Raw genomic sequence first — 23,248 nt, forward strand, 5'->3', positions numbered from 1 at the left:
TCCAAGGATGTCAGGGACAAGATTGTAGACCTACACAAGGCTGGAATGGGCTACAAGACCATCGCCAAGCAGCTTGGTGAGAAGGTGACTATAGTTGGTGCGATTATTCGCAAATGGAGGAAACACTAAATAACTGTCAATCTCCCTCGGCCTGGGGCTCCATGCAAGATCTCACCTCTTGGAGTTGCAATGATCATGAGAACGGTGAGGAATCAGCCCAGAACTACACGGGAGGATCTTGTCAATGATCTCAAGGCAGCTGGGACCATAGTCACCAACAAAACAATTGGTAACACACTACGCCATGAAGGACTGAAATCCTGCAGCGCCCGCAAGGTCCCCCTGCTCAAGAAAGCACATATACATGCCCGTCTGAAGTTTTCCAATGAACATCTGAATGATTCAGAGGACAACTGGGTGAAAGTGTTGTGGTCAGATGAGACCAAAATGGAACTCTTTGGCATCAACTCAACTCGCCGTGTTTGGAGGAGGAATGCTGCCTATGACCCCAAGAACACCATCCCAAACCTGGTGGCCAACTACAAGAAATGTCTGACCTCTGTGATTGCCAACAAGGGTTTTGCCACCAAATACTAAGTCATGTTTTACAGAGGGGTCAAATACTTATTTCCCTCATTAAAATGCAAATCAATTTATAACATTTTTGACATGCGTTTATCTGGATTTTTTTGTTGTTATTCTGTCTCTCACTGTTCAAATAAACCTACCATTAAAATGATAGACGGATCATTTCTTTGTCAGTGGGCAAACGTACAAAATAAGCAGGGGATCAAACACTTTTTTCCCTCACTGTAGCTTGCTTGCTAGCTTATTTGCGCCCATATGAGGACGAGGCTAGCGTGGCTACGCTCTGTTAAAGCGTCAATCAAAGGTGAAACAATAACAAACCGTTCTTCCCGCCCCACTCTTAAATTCATAGCCAGAGCTACGGATGAAATGACTGGCCATCCATGATATTAGATTTTGGGGTAACACTTTACTTGACTACCCAGTGTCATAATACATTACCAATGTTCATTCTAAAAAATGTTTGGCACTGAGCAAATTTCAGGTCTGCCGAGCGCAAACTTGAACATTGTGAAAATTCTGTGCAGCTTCCAGCGCACGTTTACTGTGAACCCTGAGGCTGTACCCACTTTAAGTTACAGTTTTAACAGCGGCCAAGTAGGCTACTGTGGCTATTTGATAATAATGTGGCCTACAGAGTACCAGAGTGGTCTACCATCAAAAACAAATGGAGAAAATACATCCCATAACATTTTAACATGGAAATAGCTGTTCTGTCACTCAGCCTAAAGTAGCAGCCAATGTCTGGTGCTCAATGTGGGCCTACATTCATTGAGACTTTGAAAAAAAATATGCAGGGCTTGACATTAACCTGTTTATCCACTTGTCCTTCAGACAAGGAGGTGACTGAAAATGTTGTTGTGTTGTTTGATGCAAGCAACCACTTTACAAAATAAAATGCATTATTATTCCCATACCATTATTACAGAGAATCAGACAAATTATGCTACCCTCTGCCTATTGGCCACTTAGCTTATTCAAGCCTGTTTCAAAATACAACACTGCCAATTTATGACAAAAAAAGCTCTTTACCTGACTCGCTTTTCAAAGATGCCTAGAAATGTAGATGTTTTGTGCTCTTGTAGAAAGCAGTCACTCCCCTATTGCTGACTATAAATGATCTATAACTGGGCTAATAACTCACTAACTAGCAAAGGATATGAACCAAATGTTCACACATGGCTACATGCAGCTCTTGCTTTGATCTCAAAACAAGCGCATCTACTCACCACCGCTCATGCTGTAAACACAGTCCAGTTCAAAGTAAATGGCACAGATACATATATGGCAATGGTCTATTTGCATACATTTAAATTATTTAAATTATTATTATTATTGCTTTTTGTTTTTTATTTTACATTGCTGATGGTGCCTGCATCTGATGGTCAGTCTCAGAGAAGGGAGAGAGCAGCAGGCTGTCACGCCCTGACCATAGAGAGCCCTTGGTTCTCTACGGTGGAGTAGGTCAGGGCGTGACTAGGGGGCGATCTAGTATATCTATTTCTATGTTGGTGCTAATATGGTTCCCAATTAGAGGCAGCTGTTTATCGTTGCCTCTGATTGGGGATCATATTTAGGTAGCTATTTCCCCACCTGTGTTTTGTAGGATATTGATTGTTGGTTAGTGTGTTTGGGCACCTCACGGTCTTTGTATGTTTTGTTATTTTGTTTGTTAGTTTCACTTAAATAAATATGTGGAACTATACTCACGCTGTGCCTTGGTCCGCTCATTTCCAAGATCGTGACACAGACTGAGGGTCCGCCTCTCAACATCCCCACTCTCCCTTTCCTCCACTGAAACTGACCAAAAAGGGACACATTTTTCAGCTGATGGGGAAACTCAAGACGCAACGCATTATTTCTGCCTCATGCACAAATTCACGTTATTACTCCTATGGACAGAGAAAGTGAAATTCCTCAAACAAATCTACCCTATAGATACACTTTCCTACTCATTCATTACTGCTACACTGTTTGTTGTAGCGCTGAGTGGAAATAGGAAGAACATGCATTTTATGGCTTATAAAAGTGTTGAATACAAAGTATTGATAGTGCTGAGTAAGAACTTAAACAACTGTATTCGTTAACAGTCTTTATCTAATCATGGTTTTAAACGTTTTGAAGTCTCATAGTATCAACTTTGCAGTAGCTTTCTTTTATGCCTGCCACGTCACTGAAGACACAGTAATCTGAGCCATCCAATTGGCCAGCGGTAGGCCTGTAGTGCACTTGATTTGCTCTCTGGGCCCACCGGGAAGACAGAGTTTGTACCTTCAGACACATGAAATGGTTCACCCGGCGTGCAGGGCTGCTAAATTGGGTGCACCAACAGCCCGAGACGAATAATGCAAAATAGGAACAAAAGGCTTTATCGTTAGGTTTTTAACATAAATGTTTGGCGATCGACTAGGAATGCCTTGGAGATCGACTAGGAATGCCTTGGAGATCGACTAGGAATGCCTTGGAGATTGACTAGGAATGCCTTGGAGATCGACTAGGAATGCCTTGGAGATCGACTAGTGGATCGCGATCGACCGGTTGGTGACCACTGCGAAATTCAATCTCGTGCATTTCTCTGTGGGCTGATATTTCTGCATGGCAGTCCCAGATGAGCTTAGAGGGAATATGTCATAACATGTCATAACACTGTAATGCCCAATATATTTACACCTGTTGTGACATTTAGTGCATTATTTTATGGCTACCGTAGTTATGACCTGCGGTGATTTTAGCATGTCAATATTGGCGGGACAAACTCAAAACAGTTGTTTTAGATGCATGCCAGCAAAGCCACTATAAAACACAACACAACACAACACTAAACAATACATTAATTACACTGTGACAAACGGTGCCCACAAACTGTGAGGGCCTACATAAAGCTGTCCCAACAGCAGAGCTTACTTTTCAGCACCATGGAGTTAATCATTACCACTGGTACACCTGGCTATCAGCGGAGCCTTGTCTGGCAGTGAAACAGTTCATTCAGTCTTATTTACATCCTTTAAAAAAAACTGCTGATATGGCTGACTTGCATAAACAAATGTGGTTTCTTCTGACAATTGAGATGTACAAACTATAGCATAAGGGAATGACGAGCGGAGGCAATCTGTAATTTCGATTAAGACATTAATGAGCGAGCTAGGACGGACGTGGTCAATATAATATTTGTTCAGCACTTTTGAAATGTACAGAGATAGAATTCCGAACATGGGTCATTATTCCAGTATTCTCCCTGTACACCAAGTCAGAACCATAGCATAAATAAAGGGGGCGTATAAGCAGAAAATTAAAGCTCTTACAATATTCTATAATTACATTTCTCTAAAACAGTCTATAGGCTACATGTGCACCACCTTGTCAGAACAGTAAGCTATGTTATGAGGGGGAAAGGGAACAAACTATTAGGGTGAGGCACAAGGGCTACTAACACATCATACACTTAGTATTACTTTCTTAGCTACAGTATACATACCTCCCTGGCATATTACATCATTTATGCAGCAGCATACAAGCCATTTTTGGACTCAACTTGTTGTGCTGTGCTCACTTGAATAGGAAGGTGGTGCGGCAGTCCTTGTGAGAAAATGTTGTTATCAAACTTTTCTGGCCCGTGGTGTTGAATATTTACCCTTTAAGCTTGGAGAAGAGACCATTAAACCCAGACTTGAACTACACACCCACTCCACTGAATAGCAGGCTAGTCATTGTTTTGCAACGCTTGCAGTTAGCCACTGATTCCCTCCAAACCACTCATTGTCACCATGAATGAGAGAACACTGAGCCAATCACGGCGCAACTAGAGAACATTACCAACCCCTATGCTCCGTATTTTCTGATGGCTGCCCACCACCACAGAAACACCTGCCTTACTCAAGAAAGCACTAAGCTAAGCTGAAACACCTGCCTTACTCAAGAAAGCAAAAAAGAGACCATGTTTGTATGCGGCTTTATTAATTCAATTATTTATTTGTTTTCAAACTGATATGTGACACGTATTAATGCCAAAATAACATGCAAAACAGGCAACAACAAAAACGGGGCACCACTGAATGATGGGTCACCACTGGTTATAACACGCACATAGAGTGTCAAAACTCACATTTATTACAATTCATTTTTTCCCTGCCACAAAGTTTATTTTTGTTTGAAATTTTGTTTCTTAAATCCTTTGTTGTTATTAAATCTTTACAGTCATGTTTTTTAAATCACATTTTAAATAACTAGTTGAAAATAAAGCAGCATTATAACCTTACTGTGTCACTGTTCATGAAGAAGTCAAGAAGCATCATGACCATGATAATCATGTAAACCAGATAGGCATATCACGTACATGCTTTTATATCAGTCATCATCAGTTAAAAAGAGGGTGTCTTGTCCTACTCCTGAAATCTGGTCCTGCATTCATCCAGGTCATCAGCAACAGAGCATTGGGGTAGGTGCATGTCTGACATCAGTGTGCAATTACAATGATCATTTAATTTAATCATTTAACACATAGGCTATGGTGTACAGCAATGTTTTGCCTTGTGTTGTAGGTTTTGTGGGTTTTGACACTCTTATGTAGGTGTCATAACCAGCCATAAAATAATGTAATATATGTCACAACATGTCTAAATACAGCATATGTGCCATGACAGTGTTATGACCATATTAGTGACCGTATGTACATATCCAAACCTGAAGCCATACAGGCAACATCCGCACTGAGCTTAAGGCTAGAGCTGCTGCTTTCAAGGAGCGGGACACTAATACGGACACTGATAAGAAATCCCGCTATTCCCTCAGACAAACCATCAAACAGGCATAGCGTCAATACAGGACTAAGATTGAATCCTACTACACCAGCTCTGACGCTCGTCAGATGTGGTAGGGCTTGCAAACTATTACGGACTACAAAGGGTAACCCAGCCATGAGCTGCCCAGTGACACGAGCCTACCAGACGGGCCTTTTATGCTAGCTTTGAGGCAAGCAACACTGAAGCATGCATGAGAGCACCAGCTGTTCCGGACGCCTGTGTGATCACGCTCTCCGTAGTCGATGTGAGCAAGACCTTTAAACAGGTCAACATTCACAGTCTGGGACTAATCACCTCAATTTGCAACTGGATCCTGGACTTCCTGCCAGACCGCTCCCAGGTGGTAAGGGTATGCAACAACACATCGCTAGGGCTGTTGCTATAACTTGCAGCACAAGTTATGCGTGAAGCACATGATTGCCAAAATCAACCTAAGCTTCTTCAGGCATGGGATTGTCAAGGATGTGGACAGCTGGGCAAGTAAAATAATATTTTGTTTATCAATCACATGCTATTATATCTGAAATGATTATGATTTCGATGACTGTCATATCAGAGCGCACACAGTGTTAAAATGTGTCTCTTTGTGCATATACAGTTCAAGTCAGAAGTTTACATACACCTTAGCCAAATACATTTAAACTCAGTTTTTCACAATTCCTGACATTTTATCCTAGTAAACCTACCCTATCTATGGTCAGTTAGGATCACCAATTTATTTTAAGAATGTAAAATGTCAGAATAATAGTAGAGAGAATGACTTATTTCAGCTTTTATTTCTTCTCCAGTGGGTCAGAAGTTTACATACACTCAATTAGTATTTGGTAGCATTACCTTTAAATTGTTTAACTTTGGTCAAACATTTTGAGTAGCCTTCCACAAGCTTCCCACAATAAGTTGGGTGAATGTTGGGTCAAAAATCACCCAATGGATAAAAATTCACCCAATTTAGGTTTGGATTAACGGACCAACCAGACCCCCAAGACTGCACACAACAACAGTGTCTAGGCCTCCAGAGTACTCACCCTATCGCCTACTGTATACGGACGGGAGCCACAGCTGTTTACTGAGGTAAACAATTAAATGATTGCATTTACTGCAGTCATTCAAATGTGTGATTAACTTAATGTGTTGTTGTTTGTCTATTGCTATTTTTGGAATAACATACTTTCAGATCACTGAAACCCCACCTGATGTGGTGGAAGTTGTCGAACCAGATCAGAACGCCTTCGAGGACCACATTCAAACACGGGCTGAGAAGGATGTGGAGGTTTTTGACCAGGTAAAAATGATTGTCTTCTGTTCATTTATTTCCTGGCCCTCCAAGAGATATGTAAGAGATGTCTTTGTAATAATATCAAGTATACAGTATTATCAATCAAGGCGACACTGAACATCGACATCTCTGTGGCCGGATGGAGGACTTTCGGGTGTCATTCTTCCGTCACGTTCCTCGTTAGACAGTTTTACAATTGATCATGCTCAAGCTCTTTTGCAGGTGCAGCATCCAGAAGTAGAAGGCCTCCTTGCAGTGGGCAGCATCGCCATGCTGTCAGCAGTACCAACACTAGTGTCTTTATTGTTTTTGTGCGTTTCAATTAATAAATATGTGGAAACCATATCACACTGCACCTTGGTCCGATAATTCTTACGACGAACGTGACAACTAGTCATGGGGTTTGTCCAGATAGTCAATCTCAAGGCTAACCACTGGGTCACGGTAAGTAACCTCCGCTGCCTGGTAGGTACTGTTAAGGTGTATGACTCCAGTGGTCATGACACCAGCCCAGAGTTCCTCTCACAACTCATCTCTCTCTTATCTTTTCCACTGACCTCTGTAACTGTGGAGTGGCCATCCGTCCAATGGCAGAAAGGGGAAACAGATTACGGGCTGTTTGCTATTGCAAACAGTCTTACTCTCTGCAGAGATGAGGAACCCTTCCATGGAATGAGACCATCAGAAATCCATGAGAAATCATATTTTCTCTAGTTTTCAGGCTGGGTGCCTGGCACAATTTCCCAGTCCCGATTCCAATCCCCGTCCTGGGTCCAGGCCTCCCAAGGTGTCCACACCCTACACAACAGAGGTCCACTGCTTCTGTCGGAAATACGTGAGAGAAGGTAAGGAGGTGGCCCGGTGCAAGCATTTTCATGTCTTCTCTCATGTCATCAATGTGTGTGAATTTGTCTGTCCATCGCCTGTCATCTGTTTAGTCTGTTTTCCCCACCCTTGTTGTCACTGCTTGACCAGCTCCCCACCTCAAGACGGTAGGTGTTTTACTACAACTGCATCTTTTTGTAAACTGTATGTTATTGCTAATAACCTGTGTAATACTGTTTCTAATTTGTATAAAGATGTGTTTTCTTCCAGACATTGGCTGTGAAGTTGGTTGGTAAGTATACAGCACATGTATCATGTCTTATATTGCAAGTAACGTTAACAAGCATGTAAATATTTGTATATTTTTTCCATTTGTTTGCTGGTAAATATTCTAAACCTGCTAAAATGTTCCATTGACTGTTCAGTTGCCCAGTTCCTTACTGGTCCTTAACCCATTCTCCCTAGCCATGAATCCAATTTTAGGCCGGGGTTGGTATGGAATTGGACATTGGTTTCTAGTTAGTGTTTGCATATCTGGAGGTTCTAGATTTGTGTATGTAATATTGCAGAAGTCTCCTGGAGTCCATTACACAGCAGGGTTGAGTCATCACCATATTGCTACACCTATCCAAGCCCCATCAGGTCAAACACTACAGAGATAGAGTAGGGGGTTAAAGACTTTAATTAAACTGGGTAATAAACATTTAAAATAAATTTCTCTCTGCCTGTACCTTGACGTGGTGAGAGGGCTTCCAACTAAACCAGGACCATGTTATTGAAACTGAAGTATCCTTTGTCTGCTTTTCCATCCCACCATCAAACATACCAAGACTGAGAGTGGTTGTGTCACGCCCTGAACTTAGTTATCTTTGTTTTCTTTATTATATTACATCTTTATTATGTGTGACAAGGGTGGTTTGTTTAGTTTTTGTATTGTCTAGGGGGTCTTGTATGTCTAGGGGGTTTTCTAGTCTAGGTGTTTATATGTCTATGGTTGCCTAGATTGGTTCTCAATCAGAGGCAGCTGTTTATCGTTGTCTCTGATTGGGGACCATATTTAGGTAGCCATAATCCTTGGGTATTTTGTGGGTTGTTATTCTATGTTTAGTTGCCTGTTCTGCACTAGCCATATTACTTCACGGTTTGTTTTATCTGTTCAGTGTTCTCTCTTTAATAAAAGAGAGATGTTTGCTTACCACCCTGCGCCTTGGTCTCCTCATTATGACGACCGTGACACGTTGCCTGTCGAGGACACGTGACAGGAAGAACTAGCTGCAGCACCTGTCTCTTGATTCTGTCTCTTTCCTATCTCCTCATTATTTAACTCTTTCTCTCATCTCCCTCCAGACGTAATTCTGCATCAAGTGACGTCTGATTACCCAACAATCTGCCCACTCATCCCATCCCCCTCCTCCATCTCATTACATCATCTAAAGCTATGGTTGCTGTCATTATCTGCTAATAAAGGTTGCTAGCCATATCATACTGGGCACATAATATATGCGATACACAGATGAACAAAAAAAAAACTAGCACTGCAAACAGAACAAAGAGGGCAGTAGTGCATGGACTTCGTACTCTCCCTCTTCAAGTCCCCCTTCTAAGACTGGCTGACATTCTGGTGACAGGCAGAACCTCCCAACCACACAGCACCCACCTCTCTATTCCACCCACCACAATGAAGTATTTCAGTCTGATTGCCATGCGAGTGTGCAAACAATTATCTGTGAAAAGTCGTGCTATAAATTCACAGACAACACAAAGATTCCTTGATGCCCTTCCAGACTCCCTCTGCCTACCCAAGGACGCCAGAGGACAAAAATCAGTTAACCACCTAACTGAGGATCTCAATCTAACCTTGCGCAATACCCTAGATGCAGTTGCACCCCTAAAAACAAAAAAAATGTCTCATAAGAAACTAGCTCCCTGGTACACAGAAAATACCCGAGCTCTGAAGCAAGCTTCCAGAAAATTGGAACGGAAATGGCGCCACACCAAACTGGAAGTCTTCCGACTAGCTTGGAAGGACGGTACCGTGCAGTACCGTAGAGCCCTTACTGCTGCTCGATCATCCTATTTTTCTAACTTAATTGAGGAAAATAAGAACAATCCGAAATTCCTTTTTAATACTGTCGCAAAGCTAACTAAAAAGCAGCATTCCCCAAGAGAGGATGACTTTCACTTTAGCAGTGATAAATTCATGAACTTCTTTGAGGAAAAGATTATGATTATTAGAAAGCAAATTACGGACTCCTCTTTAAACCTGCGTATTCCTCCAAACCTCAGTTGTCCTGAGTCTGCACAACTCTGCCAGGACCTAGGATCAAGAGAGACGCTCAAGTGTTTTAGTACTATATCTCTTGACACAATGATGAAAATAATCATGGCCTCTAAACCTTCAAGCTGCATACTGGACCCTATTCCAACTAAACTACTGAAAGAGCTGCTTCCTGTGCTTGGCCCTCCTATGTTGAACATAATAAACGGCTCTCTATCCACTGGATGTGTACCAAACTCACTAAAAGTGGCAGTAATAAAGCCTCTCTTGAAAAAGCCAAACCTTGATCCAGAAAATATAAAAAACTATCGGCCTATATCGAATCTTCCATTCCTCTCAAAAATTTTAGAGAAGGCTGTTGCGCAGCAACTCACTGCCTTCCTGAAGACAAACAATGTATACGAAATGCTTCAGTCTGGTTTTAGACCCCATCATAGCACTGAGACGGCACTTGTGAAGGTGGTAAATGACATTTTAATGGCATCGGACCGAGGCTCTGCATCTGTCCTCGTGCTCCTAGACCTTAGTGCTGCTTTTGATACCATCGATCACCACATTCTTTTGGAGAGATTGGAAACCCAAATTGGTCTACACGGACATGTTCTGGCCTGGTTTAGATCTTATCTGTCGGAAAGATATCAGTTTGTCTCTGTGAATGGTTTGTCCTCTGACAAATCAACTGTAAATTTCGGTGTTCCTCAAGGTTCCGTTTTAGGACCACTATTGTTTTCACTATATATTTTACCTCTTGGGGATGTTATTCGAAAACATAATGTAAACTTTCACTGCTATGCGGATGACACACAGCTGTACATTTCAATGAAACATGGTGAAGCCCCAAAATTGCCCTCGCTAGAAGCATGTGTTTCAGACATAAGGAAGTGGATGGCTGCAAACTTTCTACTATTAAACTCGGACAAAACAGAGATGCTTGTTCTAGGTCCCAAGAAACAAAGAGATCTTCTGTTGAATCTGACAATTAATCTTAATGGTTGTACAGTCGTCTCAAATAAAACTGTGAAGGACCTCGGCGTTACTCTGGACCCTGATCTCTCTTTTGAAGAACATATCAAGACCATTTCGAGGACAGCTTTTTTCCATCTACGTAACATTGCAAAAATCAGAAACTTTCTGTCCAAAAATGATGCAGAAAAATTTATCCATGCTTTTGTCACTTCTAGGTTAGACTACTGCAATGCTCTATTTTCCGGCTACCCGGATAAAGCACTAAATAAACTTCAGTTAGTGCTAAATACGGCTGCTAGAATCCTGACTAGAACCAAAAAAAATTGATCATATTACTCCAGTGCTAGCCTCTCTACACTGGCTTCCTGTCAAAGCAAGGGCTGATTTCAATGTTTTACTGCTAACCTACAAAGCATTACATGGGCTTGCTCCTACCTATCTCTCTGATTTGGTCCTGCCGTACATACCTATACGTACGCTACGGTCACAAGACGCAGGCCTCCTAATTGTCCCTAGAATTTCTAAGCAAACAGCTGGAGGCAGGGCTTTCTCCTATAGAGCTCCATTTTTATGGAACGGTCTGCCTACCCATGTCAGAGACGCAAACTCGGTCTCAACCTTTAAGTCTTTACTGAAGACTCATCTCTTCAGTGGGTCATATGATTGAGTGTAGTCTGGCCCAGGAGTGGGAAGGTGAACGGAAAGGCTCTGGAGCAACGAACCGCCCTTGCTGTCTCTGCCTGGCCGGTTCCCCTCTTTCCACTGGGATTCTCTGCCTCTAACCCTATTACAGGGGCTGAGTCACTGGCTTGCTGGGGCTCTCTCATGCCGTCCCTGGAGGGGGTGCGTCACCTGAGTGGGTTGATTCACTGTTGTGGTCATCCTGTCTGGGTTGGCCCCCCCCCCCCCCCCCCCCTTGGGTTGTGCCGTGGCGGAGATCTTTGTGGGCTATACTCAGCCTTGTCTCAGGATGGTAGGTTGGTGGTTGAAGATATCCCTCTAGTGGTGTGGGGGCTGTGCTTTGGCAAAGTGGGTGGGGTTATATCCTTCCTGTTTGGCCCTGTCCGGGGGTGTCCTCGGATGGGGCCACAGTGTCTCCTGACCCCTCCTGTCTCAGCCTCCAGTATTTATGCTGCAGTAGTTTATGTGTCGGGGGGCTGGGGTCAGTTTGTTATATCTGGAGTACTTCTCCTGTCCTATTCGGTGTCCTGTGTGAATCTAAGTGTGCGTTCTCTAATTCTCTCCTTCTCTCTTTCTTTCTCTCTCTCGGAGGACCTGAGCCCTAGGACCATGCCCCAGGACTACCTGACATGATGACTCCTTGCTGTCCCCAGTCCACCTGGCCATGCTGCTGTTCCAGTTTCAACTGACCTGAGCCCTAGGACCATGCCCCAGGACTACCTGACATGATGACTCCTTGCTGTCCCCAGTCTACCTGGCCATGCTGCTGCTCCAGTTTCAACTTCCACCTGACTGTGCTGCTGCTCTAGTTTCAACTGTTCTGCCTTATTATTATTCGACCATGCTGGTCATTTATGAACATTGAACATCTTGACCATGTTCTGTTATAATCTCCACCCGGCACAGCCAGAAGAGGACTGGCCACCCCACATAGCCTGGTTCCTCTCTAGGTTTCTTCCTAGGTATTGGCCTTTCTAGGGAGTTTTTCCTAGCCACCGTGCTTCTCCACCTGCATTGCTTGCTGTTTGGGGTTTTAGGCTGGGTTTCTGTACAGCACTTTGAGATATCAGCTGATGTACGAAGGGCTATATAAATAAATTTGATTTGAATTTGATTTGAAAATGAATGACACACCTGCATTACAAAAATATAAACGTTTATGTATTAAAAAATCGTATATATTGTTTATGTATTAAAATCGTATATATTGCCAGTTTGGTTTTCACAGTTGTTTCACAAGGTGTTCATTATTGTAATTTGTAAGGTATTCTCTGATGGCATTTCTTTGTTCCGCATTATTCATTGTTGTATCCTAGGACCTACAATAGATAAATATATATATATTCAACCACAAGGGGGTACTGATGAGCTATGCGAGATAGAACAAAAGGAATCATAATAGAGGATTACTGAAATGATATTATTTCAGCGAAGGTAAGGGCAGGTTAAAATGAAAACATGACAGCCAGACAAGACAGTTTGAATCAAATGGATTTGCATATGAATGGAGTGGAAATTAGCTGACTGTGATCTGTAAGGTAAGTAACTTTGTGTCAAGCAGATTACACCTTTTCTTTGCCATTTCCCGAAACATAGCAAAGTTTAAAACAATTATTTCATGTTGTAATGTTAACAAGGTACCCAAAAGTAGTTTGAATTAATGTTTTAATTTTATTAGCCAAACAAACCTTGTTTAAACAGCAACATTGTTGCGTAAATCAGCCCTGTTTGCATAGCGATGATGAAAATAACGTAATTTAGGCGGTAACGATCTCCAAAATTCGAATCATTAGGTCATCACACCGTTGATATAGCAACCGACGCTAATAGTTTATCGAATCTCATTGTGACGCAAAGGGGGACATTATTTGGCAAGACAGGTCCCTCAGGAGTGCGTGCTTAGTCCCCTCCTGTACTCCCTGTTCACCCACGACTGCATGGCCAAGCACGACTCCAACACCATTAAGTTTGCTGACAACACAACAGTGGTAGGCCTGATCATCGACAACGATGAGACAGCCTATAGGGAGGAGGTCAGAGACCTGGCAGTGTAGTGCCAGGACAACAACCTCTCCCTCAACAAGACAAAGGAGATGGGTGTGGACGACAGGAAAAGAAAGGCCGAACACGCCCCCATTCACATCGACGGGGCTGTAGTGGAGCGGGTCCAGAGTTTCAAGATCCTTGGTGTCCACATCACCAACAAACTATCATGGACCAAACATACCAAGACAGTCATGAAGAGGGCACGACAACCCCTTCCCCCCTCAGGAGACTGAAAAGATTTGGCATGGGTCCCCAGATGCTCAAAAAGTTCTACTGCTGCACCATCAAGAGCATCCTGACCGGTTGCATCACCGCCTGGTATGGAAACTCCTTGGCATCTGACCATAAAGTGCTACAGAGGGAAATGCGTATGGCCCAATACATCACTGGGGCCAAGCTTCCTGCCATTCAGGACCTACAGTACCAGTCAAAGGTTTGGACCCACTTACTCATTCAAGGGTTTTTCTTTATTTTTACTATTTTCTACATTGTAGAATAATAGTGAAGACATCAAAACTATGAAATAACACATGGAGTCATGTAGTAATCAAAAAAGTGAAACAAATCAAAACAAAAATTATATTTGAGATTCTTCAAGGTAGCCAACTTTGCCTTGATGACAGCTTTGCACACGATTGGCATTCTCTCAACCAGCTTCATGAAGTAGTCACCTGGAATGCATTTCAATTAACAGGTGTGCCTTGTTAATTTGTGGAATCTCTTTCCTTCTTAATGCGTTTGAGTCAATCACTTGTGTTGTAGGGCTGGTATAGGTAGGGGTGGTATACATAAGGTAGCCCTATTTGGTAAAAGACCAAGTCCATATTATGGTAAGCTCAAATAAGCAAAGACAAATGAAAGTCCATCATTACTTTAAGACATGAAGGTCAGTCAATCAGGAAAATATCAACAAGTTTCTTCAAGTGCAGTCACAAAAACCATTGAGCGCTTTGATGAAACTGGCTCTAATGAGGACCAACCCAGGAAAGGAAGACCCAGAGTTACCTCTGCTGCAGAGGATAAGTTCATTAGCGTTAACTGCACCTCAGATTGCAGCCCAAATAAATGCTTCACAGAGTTCAAGTAACAGACACATCTCAACAACTGTTCAGGGGAGAATGTGTGAATCAGGCCTTCATGGTTGAATTGCTGCTGCTGCAAAAAATAACTAAATGACAACAATAAGAAGAAGAGACTTGCTTGGGCCAAGAAACATAAGCAATGGACATCAGACCGGTGGAAATCTTTCCTTTGGTCTGATGAGTCCAAATTTGACATTTTTGGTTCCAACCGCCGTGTTTTGTAGAGACGTAGAATAGGTGAATGGATGATCTCCGCATGTGTGGTTCCCACCGTGAAGCATGGAGGAGGAGGTGTGATGGTGTGGGGGTGCTTTGCTAGTGATACTGTCAGTGATTTATTTAGAATTCAAGGCACACTTAACCAGCATGGCTACCACAGCATTCTGCAGTGATACGCCATCCCATCTGGTTTGCGCTTAGTGGGACTACTATTTGTTTTTCAACAGGACAATGACCAAACACACACCTCCAGGCTGTGTAAGAGCTATTTGACCAAGAAGGAGAGTGATGGAGTTCTGCATCTGATGAACTGGCCTCCACATTCACCCGACCTTAACCCAACTGAGATGGTTTGGGATGAGTTGGATCGCAGAGGGAAGGAAAAGCAGCCAGCAAGTGCTCAGCGTATGTGGGAACTCTTTCAAGACTGTTGTAAAAGTATTCCTCATGAAGCTGGTTGAGAGAATGCAAAGGGTGTGCAATGCTGTTATCAAGGCAAAGGGTGGCTACTTTGAAGAATCTAAAACATTAAATATATTTTGATTGGTTTAACACTTTTGGTGTCACGCCTTGGTCTTAGTATTTTGTGTTTTCTTTAATTATTTGTTCAGGCCAGGGTGTGACATGGCGTTTTTGTGTTGTCGTATTGTTTTTTTTTGTAGGCATTGGGATTGTGGTTGCATTTCGGTCCTCTCTTTCAACAAACGAAGAACGCCGTTACAGAGGCCTTCTGTGCGCCTTCTGTGCGCCTCGCCTGTTCAGCACAGCCAGAGCCTTCCTTCCCTCCTGCGCTGTCGGAGTCTCCCGCCTGTTCAGCACAGCCAGAGCCTTCCTTCCCTCCTGCGCTGTCGGAGTCTCCCGCCTGTTTAGCGCAGCCAGAGCCTTTCTCCTCTCCTGCGCTGACGGAGCCTCCTGCCTGCATGAAGCAGCCTGAGCTGCCAGTCTGCAGGGAGCTGTCAGTCTGAATGAAGCAGCCAGAGCTTCCCGTCTGCAAAGAGCTGTCAGTCTGCATGAAGCAGCCAGAGCTGTCAGTCTGCAAATAGCTGTCAGTCTGCATGAAGCAGCCAGAGCTGTCAGTCTGCAAAGAGCTGCCAGTCTGCAAGGAGCTGCCAGTCTGCAGGGTGCTGTCAGCCTGCATGGAGCAGTCAGAGCTGCCAGTCTGCAAGGAGCTGTCAGTCTGCAAGGAGCTGTCAGCCTGCATGGAGCAGTCAGAGCTGTCAGTCTGCAAGGAGCTGCCAGTCTGCAGGGAGCTGTCTGCAAGGAGCTGTCAGTCTGCAGGGTGCTGTCAGTCTGCAAGGATCTGCCAGTCTGCAGGGAGCTGTCAGTCTGCAAGGAGCTGCCAGTCTGCAAGGAGCTGCCAGTCTGCAAGGAGCTGCCAGTCTGCAAGGAGCTGCCAGTCTGCAAGGAGCTGTCAGCCTGCATGGAGCAGTCAGAGCTGTCAGTCTGCATAGAGCAGCTAGATCCGCCAGTCAACCAGAATCTTCCAGATCTGCTAGTCAACCAGAATCTTCCAGATCTGCTAGTCAACCTGAATCTTCCAGATCCGCCAGCCAGCCAGGATCTACCGGAGCCTACTACCTACCTGAGCTTCATCTCAGTACTGGGCTTCCTCTCAGTACTGGGCTTCCTCTCAGTACTGGGCTTCCCCTCAGTTCCGGGCTGCCCCTCAGTTCCGGGCTGCCCCTCAGTTCCGGGCTGCCCCTCAGTCCCGAGCTGCCCCTCAGTCCCGAGCTGCCTCAGTCCCGAGCTGCCCCTCAGTCCCGAGCTGCCCCTCAGTCCCGAGCTGTCCCTCAGTCCCGAGATGCCCCTCAGTCACGAGCTGCTCCTCAGTTCTGTGGGGTTCTGGGTGAGGACTATTAGGCCATGGTCGGCGGCGAGGGTGGATTATCCCAGGACGCGAAGGGGAGGAACTATGACATTTATGGAGTGGGGTCCACGTCCCGAGCCGGAGCCGCCACCATGGACAGACGCCCACCCGGACCATCCCTATGGTTTTGAGGTGCGTCCGGGAGTCCGCACCTTGGGGGGGGGGGGGGTTCTGTCACGCCTTGGTCTTAGTATTTTCTGTTTTCTTTAATTATTTGTTCAGGCCAGGGTGTGACATGGGTTTTTGTGTTGTCGTATTGGTTTTTTTTGTAGGCATTGGGATTGTGGTTGATTAGGGGTGTGTCGAGTGTAGGCTTGGCTGCCTGAGGCGGTTCTCGATCAGTCAGGTGCTTCTCGTTGCCTCTGATTGGGAACCGTATTTAGGTAGCCTGAGTTCGCTTTGTATTTCGTGGGTGATTGTTCCTGTCTCTGTGTAGTTTCACCAGATAGGCTGTAATGAGGTTTCACGTTCCGTTTGTTGTTTTGTATTTATTAAGTTATTTCATGTATCGTCACTTTCCTTCATTAAAGATCATGAGTAACCACCACGCTGCATTTCGGTCCTCTCTTTCAACAAACGAAGAACGCCGTTACATTTGGTTACTACATGATTCCATATGTGTCATTTCATAGTGTTGATGTCTTCACTATTATTCTACAATGTAGACAATTGTAAAAAATAAAAATAAAATCTTCAATGAGTAGGTGTGTCCAAACTTTTGACTGATACTGTATATACTAGGCAGTGTCAGAGAAAAGCCCAAAGACTCCAGTCCACCCAAGTCATAGACTGTTCTCTCTGCTACCACATGGCAAGTGGTACCGGAGCGCCAAGTCTAGGTCCAAAAGACCTACCCCCAAGCCTTAAGACTGCTGAACAATTAATCAAATGGCCATCTGGACTATTTATATTGACCCCCCCTCCCCCTGTTTTCACACTGCTGCTACTCACTGTTTATTATCTATGCATATTCACTTTACCCCTTATCTTATCTGTACAAATGACCTCGACTAACCTGTATTCCCACACATTGACTCGGTACCTGTACCCCCTGTATATAGCCTCTTTATTGTTATTTTATTGTGTTACTTTTTTTCTTTTCTTTAGTTTATTAGGAAATATTTTCTTAACTCTATTTTCTTAAAACTGCATTGTTGGTTAAGGGCTTGTAAGTAAGTATTTCACGGTAAGGCTGTTGTATTCAGCGCATGTGACAAATAACATTTGATTTGATTTATTATAACAGGTTGTGACAAGTTATGTCAGCTGGTATGACATATTATGACATGGTTATGATCATATCATAAGGTGTTATGACGCTGGGTGTCAAGTGAAGTTTTACCAACAGTTGAACTAAGCTCGAGGCATTTAGAAGTTATTTTCTTCAATAATAAATGGGTACATATCACCATTAATTTATAGGTCCAAAAATGGATGTAGCAACTGCAGATTGCCCCTTCAAAGTATGGTTCGTGGTTGTGCATAAAGTATGGTTCGAAATGTGGTTGTGCATCAGGAGTTTTTCTCTTGCTATGTCACTGACAGTCACTCAATTAGCCATGTCAGCTAACAATTTTTAGATTGGTAAATTAGTCTAGCCAGCTATCTAAACTTGTAGTAAATCTGGCCGTATATCGACCGGGCATGCAGAGCATGTGCCCAGGGGCCCTGACCTCAAGGGGGCCCCGAATGATTTATTGGTCACTCTCACTTAGATATCATAGCAAAAAATATTCGCTCCACTGTCAGGAGGTTGGCGACTAAAATGTTTTACCTGCAAGGTTGGGGTCCCACCAACCAAATCTCACTCAGGGTGCCAAAAAGGGGGCATGTTTTCATGAGCTTGAGTTGCAGGAAAACACTGAATTTCTCATTTGGGTCACAGGCTGAAAAAGCTTAAGAACTGCTGGACTATGGTCATAAACATTTGAATAGTTTAAGTAAAGAGAAAAATGTATGATTGCACTGAAATGTACAGTACTTTAGTTGGCAAAGTGATTCTGAAAGTGGTTTAACTTTTTTTTAAATGGTGTCCTCCTTTAGACACAATACATATCACTGAATTACCATTGTACCACCTTGGATAGGCAGCATTCGAGAACAGAAACAGAGTGACCCTAGATAATAAATGTTCTGCAATTCTGCCAAAGATGGTATTCTGATGGAAAATAGCCAGCCACTATGAAAATGAATCACTTCCCTAATAAGAAAATTACACTTTTGTCATCAGCAATATCAACAGCCAGTAGCATTGGATCGAAGGAATCAAAACAGAACTAGCTACAGCAACTACTACTAATACTATCTTACTGTTATATCACAACATCTGCTCATCAAAAAAGCAAGGCTTTCATCTACAAACAAAAACCTCTACATCTGAGAATGAAGATGGATCAACCCTTTGTGCATTTTGGTAGAACCATGGGAAAAAAAATGTAGGACTAGTTTTTATCATTTAGCATGACTTGATGTGCTTATTCACCAAAGAATATTATTGTATTTTTAAACCAGCTTTTTATTTGATTCAGAGAAGCACTTCATCTCTGGTTCAACTGCGAACCTTGATATAGGTGACATTCTGCTGCAATTTTTGTTATTCAGTTCAACAGAACAACAAAACAGCTTTTCACTGTGCTCTATAGGAACTTTCGCCTGCCAATAGAATTCAACATCTGTAAAAGGGCTACATCTACAGGGAAAGAGCAATGACCCAGTCCTGACTTACCATGCAGAGGCAATACTCTGTGCATTTGGAAAAATGTAAATTACACCTGGGCTGGAATAATACATTATGCCCTTTTACATTATGGCATTTCAAAGATGAAGGTACAAAAAAACAGGTTTGTTTTTTCTTTGTATTATCTCCTACATTCCTTTCACATTTCCACAAACTTCAAAGTGTTTCCGTTCAAATGTTACCAAGAATATGCATATCCTTTCTTCAGGGCCTGTGCTACAGGCAGTTCGATTTGGGTATGTCATTTTTTGGTGAAAAAAAAAGAAAAAGGGGGCAGATCCTTATTAACACCCGCCAGTTTAGCCAGGAAGCCAGCCACAACCCCGGTGGCGGGGTCAGCCTGCAGGTATTCGGCCCGCCACAAGGAGCCGCTAGAGCGCGAAGAGCCAAATAACAGAATTACAGGTTTTAATCAGTTAATAATTCAAAAACAAGCTTGATATCAGTAAAAACACTATAACTAATTTGTAGGTCTACCTTTACTTGTTACTTCTGTGAACTTTCTTTAAAAATCTGAAAATATCTTAAAGATATGTGGGTTTTTCGTAACGGAATTACAAGGCACAAAGCAATGTTTGTTAAACTTTTAGAAGGCACATATATTTAAGGCAATACAAACGGTCCCTTTCTAGTAATAAATGCAACTCCCTAAACCGCCTCACCCACTTGAAAAAAGTGTTGATCACAACATACAGTAGGTGGCTGCACCTCTTAAACCCAAGAGAAGAAGCGGAAAAGCCTTAACAGGAAGTAGGCTACTTCATAGCTGGGTCATTCCTACAATGTGGTACCATTTAAAAAAATATGTATTCCATCAGAAAAAGGGCATGTTTGACTTTCAGGAAAAACATATTAGTCAAGCTCAGGCACCTAAACATTTTTGGGAGGCATTTTCTAATTTGTTAGGTGCATAATCATAACAGGGTGGAACCTAACAGGGTGGAATTGTTTGCCTAAATTAGCCATAGCTCTGTGAGTGAGCAAGGTTGAGCGAGCATAATAGTGAACACTTGAACAGGATTTTAACTTCTCTATCAAATGTATTTTACCATTTTTATTTATTTATTTTTCTCTATAATTTAGCCTATGACACTTCATGAATGTGGGGCCATTGTAGGAAGGGGTTTTCTTAAATGGAGAATTACATCAAACTAACAGGGTGGAAAGTAGTGTCATGGTCACACATACAATAATCAAGAAATAGGACTATAAAATAATGAGGACCATTTTTTAAATTGTAATTATTTTATGGCTTATATTTATTGTGGAAGTTGATACATAACACCTGGGGACATGGCAAAAACGCCTACATCCACTGACAAAAAGTGTTAAAAATGCGTAAAATTCCACATTTGACACTAATTAAGAACTGATATTTCCTGGGGACAGAAAAAGCACCGCATGCAAGGAATGACCCAGCTACCATCATCCATGGTCGTCATTAGTTACCATAGCCACAAAGTCATAAACCCTGCCTATTTAAAAAAAAAAAAAAATCTTCAAATCAGATTTTAAACCTAACCTTCACGTGTTGCGTTTTATATTTCCGTTCAGTATAGTTTACCCAACTTTTTCCCTCTACATCACTGGACCCAACCAACACACACCGTGTAAGGTGCAAAAAATGCTTCAGAAAATGCTTCAGACTGACATTACATGGGTGAGTCGGCCCTGAAGAGCCACGTGAAGGGGGTAAGACGTAACGCTGCATACTATGCTAGCGCCAGTTCTACATTATGATACTTTTTCTCTACAATAACACCCAGAGCTGTTTTGCCAATCACCTCATGCACGGAGCGCCTGCGATATACCGCTTTATCAAGTGGCATCCGTGCTCCTGCAGTTCTGGCGGCCGTTCAGGTGCTGTTTTCCTCACCAAAGCTGCCAGTCGGAATAAATTCGCGTTTTCGTAGCTATTATGTAGTAGATTCCCAAATGGCCAGTCAGTCATTAAGCTGGAATTGTGTAGTAATGCGAATAGGGAAAAGTGTGTACCAACCAGTAGGCGGCATGTCCCAAAACTCTGCTCATCACTACTTTGCTCAAATGACAAAATCATCAGTACTGACTTCACCACTCATGTATGTAGTAAATAAGTAGTGAAACAACGTAGTGATGAATATTAAATTAGTTATTTTTTATGACGTTGTGGCGATATACTGCCATCTGGTGGCGACTACAAACAATTGCATAATATTAACTATGACAAATTGATGGTCCTTTAAAATAAATATTAATGCTTGAAAAAGTACTTGAACGTTTGACTTGCCAATGTCTGTACGAACCCTGCAATCAGCATTCAGGACTCGATCCACTCAGTCCTTAAATCTACACTTATCAGAACGTATACCACGGCTATGACAAAACATTTATGTTTACTGCTCTAATTAAGTAGGTAACCAGTTTATAATAGCAGTAAGGCACATCAGGGGTTTGTGGTATAAATACTGTATCCAGGCATCCATGCACTCCGCCTTGCATCGTGCTTAAGAATAGCCCTTAGCATTGGCATCTTGGCCATATACCACACCTCATCGGGCCTGATTGCTTAAATATACCATGGCATTAAGAAGGAGGACCAAGGCACTCTTCATATAATTAATTAAAATGCCTTTATTGGTATGGCATGTTCAATAGAAACAATAAAAAAACGGTTTTGTTTCTATTGAACATGCCATACCAATAAAGGCATTTTAATTAATTATATGAAGAGTGCCTTGTCCTCCTTTCTTTTTGATGACCAATTTACCCCTTTTACCAAAGAGCACCTTCTATCTACCGAAATGTACTATTGTGTACCTTAATAATAGCGCGTCCCTTCCTCCTCTGTTGAATACTTGTTTCTGATTGGCATTCTAGAGCGCGTATTATTTCCCTATAACGCACAGTATATTTGCATGGTGGAATTCAATTCTTACATGTTCTATGTTTGAGCTCCGTTTGAAAGCATTATTTGCATTGTTAAATTCGATTTTCATGATGGCAAGCTGGGACTGAGGGTTGGTTTAACGAAATCAACAACTCTGTTGGTTTGGTTACCACGGTAACTACCACAGCTCTCTAGTAAACTTACTGGCTACTGCAGTGGATGTTGAACACATTTCTTCCTGCAAATTAACACATTTCTAGAGGCAAATGTGTTAAATTATAGTCGTGGTATAAAAGGGATAATCAACTCGGTGTTCTATGCGTTCTCTGGAAAATAATTCAACTAAGTGGAAGGTCAGTGCCACTCAGCTAGCGCGTCGAACACACCTCCACGTCGTTGATTATTTTCCATAGAACGCATAGCCCCTCTTTGATTTTCACTTACATATCGTTGTTATGAATAATACTATATTTCCCTTGATGTAGTGATGCTGAATAAATGTTTTTGCTAAACGTAAGTCTAACCCACTCTCCCCTACTGTAAAAGTATATCAAAGCCTTAAGCACTACTCAGTCTGCCCAGAGGCTGTCATTAGGCAGCGCAGAGGGCTTCATTAAAATCAGCTGTGAGATGTCAATCAATCAATAATACCTCACCAAGAGATATCAAAGCTTTGTAATTGGTCTTGCAGATTTTAGAGTATGCTTATTAAATACATGTATTTTTCATCTAATCAATAAATGTCGCTGAAACATCTAATCAGGAAATGTATTGAAATTCATTGTTGAATATTAGAACTACTGATAAGCATTTTGTTGTAACCAATATACTATAGGGTGGCAGATAGCCTCGCGGTTAGAGTGTTGGGCTAGTAACCGGAAGGTTGCTGGATCAAATCCCCGAGCTGACAAGGTACAGATATGTATTTTTGCCCTTGAGCAAGGCAGTTAACTGTTCCCTGGGTGCTGAAGACATGGATGTTGATCAATTAAGGCAGCCCCCTGCACCTCTCTGA

This window comes from Oncorhynchus kisutch, linkage group LG23 (assembly GCF_002021735.2).
Source record: "Oncorhynchus kisutch isolate 150728-3 linkage group LG23, Okis_V2, whole genome shotgun sequence".
Taxonomy (NCBI): Eukaryota; Metazoa; Chordata; class Actinopteri; order Salmoniformes; family Salmonidae; genus Oncorhynchus; species Oncorhynchus kisutch.